General features: G+C 36.7%; 1 long non-coding RNA gene across 1 annotated transcript; it reads right to left on the bottom strand.

Annotated features, from left to right (window-relative positions):
- Positions 1-697: 697 nt before the first annotated feature.
- Positions 698-1335, bottom strand: LOC149827121 (uncharacterized). The gene is made up of 2 exons (XR_016434848.1): positions 1031-1335; positions 698-944 (listed from the first exon to the last, which is right to left on the bottom strand). It is a non-coding gene; the product is annotated as an uncharacterized LOC149827121 (long non-coding RNA).
- Between the last annotated feature and the right edge of the window lie 9531 nt (positions 1336-10866).

Raw genomic sequence — 10866 nt, 5'->3', positions numbered from 1 at the left:
CGAGACACACATGCTTACATACGTGGTGCTCTTTGGGACCCCGATCATGAGATGTAGCTAACTGCCCTGTTCGGGGGGCGAGGGAACATATAACCTGCTTCGGAAAGAGATCGATGGCAAAAGCACGCGTGTCGGCATCCTGGCTTCCCAAGCTCAAGTACACATCAAATTCGAATTCATGACTCTGCAATTTTAGCTGATGCTGCGGTGATGAAATGCTCGAATTCGATTCATTCTGGAAATGCTGCGGTGATGAAACTGCTGAAGGTGCTGACCACGGTGACGGCCAGTTCCAGTGTCGAGGATGTCTTGGCGTTGACCACGGTGACGGCCACACGTCGGAAGATGAAGGTGCTGAAGGTGCCCCGGAAGAAATGGTCATCGAAGTGGCACTATAATCATGTGATACGGTCGAACTTCTGTCAAAATCGTCTGACACAGTCGAACTCGCGTCAGTCCCATCTGATATAATGGAGCTCATGTCAGAATCATGAGACACATCAATCACTTCAACCCAGGGCATTTCCCTCGACATATTAGGCCGTTCTGCCAAGCCTGTCAAAATAAGCTTTCGCAGATTCTTGAGGTTCACTATAGACTCTGGTAGAGTCCTTATGGAGGTGAAATCAAGGGCAAGCTCCCTTAAAGACTCCAATGTCACCTAATAAATCCGGTAAACTGGAAAGTCCGCTGCAACTTGAGAGTGTAAGGGTTTCAAGAGATCTTAATGCACATAGAGAGTTTGGCAGACTTTGGAGCTTAGTGCAGCGTTTCAAACTCAAAAAAACCAAACTCTTTAGATATCCAATCGATTTGTCAACTTCAGACAAGGCAAGACAGTCATCAAGCACCAATTTCTCCAACCCAGGACAATGTGAGAACTCAGGAGTTGTGGACAGGCGATTGCATCCACTGAGGTTGAGAACTCTCAAGTGAGGATAAACCTGTCAAACCATGCCGTTATTGTTATTCTCTTTCTTGTCAACATCTAAGAAACGAAACGCTAAAATTAGTTATCTTACAGTTTTACCTTTTGTGATGGAAAGCGCTTGTTCCACATCCCTTGGATCATGCCATAAGATAGGTCAAGGACAGCAAGTTTCTCAAGATCAAATTCACCCGGCAATGTTTCCAAGGAAAGCCCCTTCCACTCTAACCAGTTCAGGTTTTTAGAGAAATGTCGAAAATCACCGGATATATCCACACAATTGAGGCGAAGTAGCCTCAGGTTGGGCATATTAGCAAAGGCCATTGTTTGCAGATGTGGCCGATTTCCCTCTTCCCAATCTTCCAAATTGAGACTCACGGCTTCAATGTTTTTTGTTCCCTGAAATTGAACAGATAAGATCACCTCATTGTAGTATTGTGCATCAATCTAACAGTGAACAGGAAGTTCTAGATCAATCTAACAGTCGATGAACAAAATAGTGACTTCCGCTACTACAATAAGATTTTGCTGTTAAGCTATCCTTGATTGCTCAACTTGATCAAGAAATTCATTTCGAATCTTCTGAGTCAAAGATTCATGTAACTTGTAGGGCTGTCAAAATGTCGGGTCAGATCAGTTTGGGGTCGACCCTGATCATTCCAATTTTGTGAAAGCCATACTCTTCTCTCAAAAAAATATATTTTGTGTAGTCATATTCAAAATCAGGTCTGGGTACCCTCAGCGCAGATGTGGCAGCCCACTTTTTCCTATATCCTTTCTTCGGAATCCCAAACCTTTTCTGGTGTTTTTGTTCAAAAAATCAAAAAGAAAAAGAAAAGAAAAAGTTAAGAGTTTCCTATCATTGCTTTTCACTAAATAAAAAAATAGCATGGTCAAGTTGAATACTGATATTAGCAAGAAGTTGCGCAGGGGACCACGACCTGGTGCTTAGTGCTAACACATTCAGCCTCAATCTAGACCAGAAAGTTTAAAAGAACGACCATAGACCTGATTCCTTCTTTTTATTTGTTCTTCATTACCCATTCCACATCCATCCTTTGAAAAAAAAAAAAATAGCCCGTTCCACTTCTAAGATCCAAAACTAGGTTAGTTGGGTATTGATACAAATCTCACTCACTTATTGCCACACATTTGGGATTCTTTCTGTAAAAAGGCTTTCTTTCTTTTCTTGTTAGGTTAAAAATACTGAGGAACGTATGAAGACTTTTCAAGCAGCACAAAACTTAACAAAGATAGGCCACGTAGAAGATGATTCTAATGATTTTGCATATCAAATATAAATTTTATATCCTTTTCATCAATGTCAGCAGTATTTAACTGATTAAAAGACTAAAACACCTTAAGTAGAAGTGTAGTTGCTTTTTAACTGCCAATTTTCAAATTAAACTTAAGACAATGTCCCCGTCATACCTTTTGAAAATGGCTTTTGGCTTTTTGTTTTTTCTCAAAAGTAAAGAAATAATTTATATTTGAATATTTTCTAATTAGAAAATGCACCCATTGTTACTTTTCTCATATCAATTAGTTAAATGCCACTATTAACCTTAACACAAAGGGTTATTTATAAATATATAAATATAGAATTGTGGGTAGCGGCCTACCCCAATCATGTGAACTACAACTGCCACTAAAAAAAAGAGAGACAAAACCCATGAGCTGCAGGCATAATGACAAATATCGCAAGAATTATGAAAATCTCACGATAATATTGTGAGAAATTATGTGAAAGTTAAAAACAGCAATTTCTCGCGATATTTTTCAGAACATCACGATTTTTTTCATCAAAACATAAATATCATGATATTTACGTTTTTAATGGCTGTTTATCATGAAAAAACCATGTGGTTTCATTTTTAAATACTTTTTTTATAATTTTTATTTATTTTTTATTACCAAGATTTTGCCAAAAAAAGTGGGATTTTCAGAAAAATTTCAAATTCTCGCCAGTTTTTGACAGCCAATATTTTGCCATTTTTTAACTTTTGTCACTATGGCTTCAGGTACAATTGCCACTAAGATCACGAGAATCTACAGTGGCGGTCCTGCCTGCAGCTAAAGCAAATATATTTTTTTCGTTACATATGTCCTTCGGGAGTTCTGTTATACCAACCTGGTGAAAATTGGATTTCAGAAAAGAGATTTCAAGCCTAGAGGCACGTTCTTAAGATCGCTATCTTTAGAACTTCAATCGCCCCACTCCGGAAATTCCGAAGATGCGAAAAAGGGTTTTGTTACGACTGAGTTCCCAGGATACAACTAGGCTTGAACCTCAAGAGAGTCACTGCTTCGCAAGAACAGATGACCTCTCCCACACATGAACTCTGCAAGCCAAACCGAGAAGAAAGAAAGGAGAAAACTGGAGAGTCAGAGATTCTGATGATCTTCAAAAGACGAAATTAGAAGAATTTATAGACTTTTAGAGAGGCCAAAACATTTTGCGATAAATGAGATTAATGGCCATAAATCTGATGGTTTGAAAATAGGACGAAAAGGTACCTGAACGGCCACCCACCTTTGAATGTTAATCAAAGGCCTCCAAAACCGTCCAACAGTCACAAAGCGCCTTAAACTCAATATAAATGATATTAAAACTTTTCAAACGGCCAGATATCTCAAAACCGAAAAATCAAAACGGATATTTGTGCCTCATATGCACCTCGCACCGCTGCGAGCGTGCGAAGTGCGCCATCAAAACGCCACATTGCGCCTCAAGTGCCCTTGCGCACGCACGCGCGCGTACATGCGCGCGCGCGCGTGTGTGCGCGAACGGCGCGTCCGTTGCTGCACGATGCGCAACAACGTCCGCAATCCACCTAAAGAATCAAGGCTTACCAAAGTAAAGAATAGATAACAAACTCTCTATTTAAACCTCTTGAAAAACTTTTCTCTCTTAGATATGGGACTAAACTTTTTCAAAACTCTTTTGGTAGAAATCATTAATATTTTAAAACTTTCCTAACAATCCCCTACTAGTTTTAAAATATATTTGGCTTGCATAGAAACTTATGCATCAGTGAGAGTGTCTGCATGACTTGAACCCCCACTATTTGAAAGAAAACCTAAATTAACCATGGTGCTAAGTGGACTTACCTTGAACTTAGCTCCTTATATTGTTAACGGAGTTTTCAATCATACATAGGTTTCCAAAAGTTTGATTGTGTGGATTTCATGTTGGCACATTTAGAGCCTTGTGCTTTCCTGGATTCATGAGTGCTCTAGAGAATTGCCAATTCTCATAAGAAACGGCTCACATTTCTACACTCATATAGGTGAGTTTGTCTAGGTGTACTGTAACACACACCTTAGCCTTAAGGCCTACAAACTCATTAAGAGCTATTAGCTCAACCCTCATATTAGTTACAGCTCATGAGGACACATCAGTAATGGGCTTACATAAATATGCTCAATATCTGTCATTCACCAATTCGTTTCCCATTGAACCTATGCATGTGGGATCTCCAGCGCTCTAGGTTGGGTATCCTTAAGTGATGACTTAATTGGCTTAATTCCCATTCCCCTCGATGTTTTATTGATGACATCTCTCGAAAGGCCTTTCGTAAATGGGTCTGCCAAATTTTGACATGACTTCACATATTTCAATGAAATAATATTGTCATCAATCATTTGTCTTATAAAACTGTGTCTTAGACTAATATGTCTAGACTTCCCATTGTATTTCATATTACCTGCTTTACATATAGCTGATTGGCTATCACAAAACATTGATATAGCAGGTATAGGCTTCTCACCTAGTGGAATATTCACTAGCATATTCTTAAGTCATTCAGCTTCTCTACAAGCAGATGCCAAAGCAATAAACTCAGATTCCATTGTAGAATGAGTTATATAAGTCTGTTTCTTAGACCCCCATGCAACTGTTCCTCCGCCCAGGGTAAAAACCCAACCACTCGTAGACTTGGAATCTTCAAAGTCAGTATTCCAACTTGCATCACTATACCCTTCAATAACAGCAGGAAACTCGGTATAGTGAATTCCATAGTCTAAAGTATGCTTTAGATATCTAAGAATCTTGTTCACTGCATTCCAGTGTTGATGACCAGAATTATTAGTGTATCTACACACTTTACTCATTGCATAGGCAATGTCAGGCCTTGTGCAGTTCATTGCATACATAAGGCTACCTACAACACTGGCATATTTTAATTATTGAACACTTGCACCATCATTAGGAGTCAATTTCATATTTGGATCATATGGGGTGCATGCTGGTGAACTATTAAGATATCCATACTTTGTAAGAATTTTCTCAATATAATGTGATTGACATAATACAATGCCATTTTTATTTCTTATAATTTTGATTCCTAAAATAACATCTGCAACACCCAAGTCTTTCATACAAAACAAGGAAGATAAAAATCTTTTTGTTTGATTTATGCATTCACTATTGTTACCCAAAATAAGCATATCATCAACATATAAACAAATAATAATAATTGAGCTACTATCTACTTTACTGTAGACACATTTATCTGCATCATGAATTTTAAAACCATTATGCACCAGAGAACTATCAAATTTTTCATGCCATTGCTTAGGGGCTTGCTTTAATCCATATGAGGATTTCTCAAGTTTGCAAACTTTGCGCTCTTGCCCTAGCACTACAAAACCTTCAGGTTGCTCCATATATATCTCTTCATCTAATTCTCTATTTAAAAAGGTCGTTTTTACGTCCATTTGATGGATTTGAAGCTTATATATGGCAGTCATGGCAATCAAAATTCTAATAGTAGATATTCTGGTTACAGGAGCAAAAGTATCAAAATAATCAATACCTTCTTTTTGTTTAAAGCCTTTTGCAACCAAACGTGCTTTAAATTTATCGATTGTACCATTAGCTTTTAATTTCTTTTTGAAAATCCATTTGCAGCCAATAGTTTTGCAACCAACAGGTAAATCCACTAATTTCCAAACATTATTAGACATAATTGATTCTATTTCATCATTAATAGCTTCTCTCCAAAAGGCAGCATCTTGAGAAGACATAGCCTCTTGAAAAGACACAGGATCATTCTCAATTAGAAATGTATAAAAGTCAAAAAGAAAATTAGTTGCTATGTTTGTGGCAAGTTTGACCATTTTGCTAGAGAATGCAGAGAACGGAAGAGGACTGGTCCTAAGCCAAATGAGTCAGAGGAGAGGCTTGTTGCTGTAATCTCTGAAACCTTTATGGTGGCTGCAAATAAGGACTGGTACCTGGATACTGGAACCACAGTTCATGTGGCAAACGACAAGAACTTGTTCAAGTTGTATGAAGTAGTGGGGGAGAGATGCAATCTCTTTATGGGAAACTCTTCCTCAACTAAAGTGCTGGGAAAAAGGAGTGTGGAAATTAAGTTCACCTCCGGGAAAGTCCTAACACTTGAGAATGTCCACTATGCTCCAGAAGTTCGGAAAAATTTAATCTCTGCAGATCTCCTGTCAAGAAATGGTTTAAGATTGTTATTGAGTCTGGGATTGTAACTGTGACCAAAGGGAAAATCTTTGTAGGAAAAGGGTTTGCCACTGGTGGTATATTCAAGATGAGCATAAATGAAGCTACTACTTCTGTTTATATGGTTGACTCCTATTTTCTTTGGCATTCAAGATTAGGACATATAAATTCTCGTTGCATTCATAATATGAATAACTTTGGTTTTCTTCCTTGTCATGTTAGAATAGAACATAAACATAAGTGTGAGACATGCATTCAAACTAAGTTAACTAGACTCCCGTTTTCTAGTGTAGAAAAGAATTATAAATTGCTTGAATTAGTGCATTCTGATGTGTGTACGATGAATAATGTTTTAAGTCGGGGTGGCAATAGGTACTTCATTACCTTTATAGATGATTACTCGAAATTTTGTTATGTTTATTTGATGAAACATAAATCTGAAGCATTTTTCAAATTTCTTCTTTATCTTGCTGAAGTACAAAATAGGTTTAAAACAAATATTGTACATTTAAGAACATATAGAGGAGGTGAATACTTAGGAGAAGAATCCTATATCCCCCTCCCTCATGCTTAACACTAACCAAATCCCTCTTTTTCTCAACGGGGCCCCCTTCCTTCCCTCAATTAACCACCCAGGGGGATTGTTTGGGGGGAACTAAAGGAGGATCAGATCCACTTTCCAAAAATGTAAGAGCTGATCTGAACCACAATTAACCCCCTTTCCCCTGGCTATTGAACCACATCGGTTATCGGCGATTCAGCTTACAAACTTGCCCTCCTCAATCATAGCAGTGCAGCATGTTTGGGCGAGGGCCCTCCAGGGTAATCCTCCTTACTGCTGCAATACCCCCAGATAGTAGTCATCCATCTATGGAAGAAAGGCCTAGAGCAGCACCTAAGTAAGAAAAACTAAAGAGGAAGGACCAGGTCCAAAACCACTTGTCGAGGGCACTACCACAGCTGGCTTTCCCAGCATAAGCCTGACACAACGCTGTGATAAGTCGAGTTCTTAGACCTTCTTATTTTGTATTGTTCTCACAATTTTTTTTGGTTAATTAATAAGCTTCGGTGTTGTGCAGTGGGATTCCACTATGGTTGCACTTGATTGAGTGGACAGTTGACTGGAATAGAACTTTGATATATTCACCTAACTGTCTACCTCCTACTCTATAAATGTAGAAATATATAAACAAATATAAATACAAATAAATAACTATATATTATTTAATTTATTTATATTTGTTGCTATTATAGGAACAAAACTATTAAGCTGGAAATCGTAATTCAAGCATTATCAACTCAATCTAATCACATAGATGTGTTCAGCATGCATGGATTGTTTTCTAAGTATCAAACCTTGGATATTGTTAATTTGTTGTAAATTGTTAATTTGTTGTAAAAATGTATTCTTTTGAGTCGTGAAATTTTAGTTCATTATTAGCCCATGATTTTTAAAGCTCTTAAAAAATCTGCTTAAATGTCACAATTACATTATTTAAAATTGATTTTCTACTAAACAAACAATATAAATCACATTTATAAGATCCAATCAACAAAAAAAAAAACAAAAAAAATTATGAAAAGCAAGCTATTTATACTCAATTGTTTTGTGCTTTCAATAACACTATATATATATATATATATATATATATATATATATATATATATATATATATATATATATATATATATATATATATATATATATATAAAGTATCCCGTATCATTAAACACGCAAAGTGTTGATGACGGTTAGACGGTCGATCAACCAACGGCCGAAAACCCTTTTTTCTATAAAAAGGGCACGGACGCGCCAGACGATACAGGCTGCTCAATATATATATATCCCATTAAGTGATCAAACTTAGTTTATGCCTGCCTTATTTTTTTCCCCTTCTTTAAGTATTCTGCCTACCATTGTATTTAATGCTCCCACTTTTTTCCAAAGTTTGCTTCACCTTATATTACACGGAAGACTTCCCATCTCTCTCTCTCTCTCTACCTCTTGACTTCTGTTGGATCCATCACTTGGTTGTCCCATATTTCGGTTTTGCATTGGAAAATTGGTGATCATGGAGTTGCAACTCTTAATGGCTAGAGACGACAGAATAGGGAAAGTCGGAGGTCTCCTTTGTCTTTATTTTCTTCTCTATCTCTCTCTCAAGAGGAAGAAGAAGAAGAGGAAAATGATTAGAAGAAACATATAGGTATCTCTCTCTTTGTTTTGATGGTTTTGTTGGATAATGCTCAAGGTCGTGGGCAAGAGAATCATAAGCCCACGTATGACTTGGTGCTCAAGGTAGAAGAAAGTGGGTAGGGCATCCAATGCCCACGTTTGATTTGAAGAGCACTCAAAGCCCATGTATTTTCAGTTTCTTAGTTTATAGGGATTTACTTTTTGTTAGTAGAGTCTCAAAAGTTGTTTACGTGTGGTTTTTTTCCTAACTTTTAGCTCAAGTTTCCTATTTTTATGTAAAGGCTTTGCCTTCTATAAATAGTAATACTTCTTCATGTTAAATGTAGTAGTGAGAAAGAGAAAAAGTGAATTCGTGAATAGCAATACATTTGAGGTTTTTACTTTTCAGCTGTTGTGTTTTGTGCTATTTCATGTGTTGCACCTTTTGGCTTTTACCTTCCATTTCTCTCAATTCTTGGTATCATAGCACAGGTTGGAATCAGAGCTGGGTGTTCGAGAAAAACGCAATAGGAGCATTGCCGAAGTAAGGAGTTCCTATAGATTCGAAATTTCTTTTGAAGGATAATTGTTGAGTAAGTTTGGTATGGCAAATAATTTTGACTCTCTCAATTTGTCACAATCATTAGTGTCAAATTTTAATGGTGAAAATTATGAATTCTGGAATATTAAGATGAAGACTTTCTTTATCTCACAAGACCTCTGGGAGTTGGTTGAAAATGGTTATGCAGATGTTGAAGGAACAAAGGCAGCAGAAAAAATTGATGTCAAAGAAGCTCGAAAGAGAGATGCAAAGGCATTGTTAGTACTACAACAAGCTGTATCTGAAACCATTTTTCCAACTATTGCCGGTGCTACTAAGTCAAAAGAAGCCTGACAACTTCTGAAGCAAAAATTTCATGGTGATAAGAAGACCACAACGATTAAACTTCAAACCTTAAGAAGAGAGTTTGAAACGTTCTCTATGAAAACCAGTGAGTCAATTCAGACCTTCTTTTCTAGGCTCTCTACTATTGTAAATCAAATGAAGACCTTTGGTGAAATTTTAGATGATCAAAAAATAGTAGAAAAAGTTTTAAGTTGTCTACCTTCTAAATTTGATCATGTTGTTATTGCAATTGAAGAGTCCAAGGATTTATCTGTGTATTCTATTGATGAACTAATGGGGTCTCTTTTAGCTCATGAGCATCGCATAAACAGGTCTTCAGAAAAAACATTGGAACATGTCTTTCAATCGAAAGTTGAAATTCCAAAAGAAAAGAATACTCAATTTGATCAAAAGGGTGAAGGTAGAGGTCGAGGACGAGGAGGTTTTAGGGGATCCTTTTGTGGACGTGAAAGAGGTCGAGGAAGGTTTTATGATACCTCTCAAAGGAATAATGGAACAGAAAAAGGTAATCAAAATCTGTTCTTTAGAGGGAAACAATGTCATTTTTGTAAGAAATTTGGTCATATTGAAGCCCGATGTTTTGAAAAGGCAAAGCAACAAGAAAATTTTGCAGATGAAAATGAAAATTTGTTTCTTGCAAGCATGAATACTAATAGTTGCAAAAGTGAAATGTGGTTTGTAGACAGTGGTTGCAGTAATCATATGACCCGTGATAGAAGTCTTTTTAAGAATATTGATGAGACTGTGAAGTTGAATGTGTGGCTTGGGGACAACAATAAAGTAGATGTCAATGGCAAAGGAACAATTGCAATCAAGACAAAATCAGATAATGAACGATACATTCAAGATGTGTATTATGTTTCTGGTTTGGCTCAGAACTTACTGAGTGTAGGGCAATTGGTTAAAAAGGGTTATGTTGAGAAACTCGGTTTTGATGTCACATAATATGATACACTGTCTTATTTGATTTTATATGATATGATAATATGTTCTCTTGTAATAATGTTATATTATGACTGAATATGTGTTGCCTTAAATCTAACGAGTATTTGATGCAAGGATATCTCACCCAATAAGGATGGAGACTTTCTGTTCAAGTACAACTATGGTGCAATCATACTCCTTGAAGAAAAAGCTTGATGAGCCATGCTTTCCTAAAGTTCAAATGAAGAAATCGGCTACCTCAAGATGAAGATTTTTTTCTTCTTTAGAGTCATATGTAACAGAACCTTCAGGAACTTGCATATTGCATATTACATACTCATTCATACATACTTTATCATAAAAGTATACGATAGTTTCAAAAAGCTTCTTTTTTGAAAACCAATAAGTGTACCTTCTTACAACCTTTTATGAAAAAGACATTGTGTCATATAATA

Source organism: Nuphar pumila, chromosome 10, assembly GCF_984573655.1.
Source record: "Nuphar pumila chromosome 10, dmNupPumi1.hap1.1, whole genome shotgun sequence".
NCBI classification, from domain to species: domain Eukaryota; kingdom Viridiplantae; phylum Streptophyta; class Magnoliopsida; order Nymphaeales; family Nymphaeaceae; genus Nuphar; species Nuphar pumila.
The sequence above is the reverse complement of the archived record's forward strand: the minus strand, read 5'-3'. Positions and strand labels throughout refer to the sequence as shown.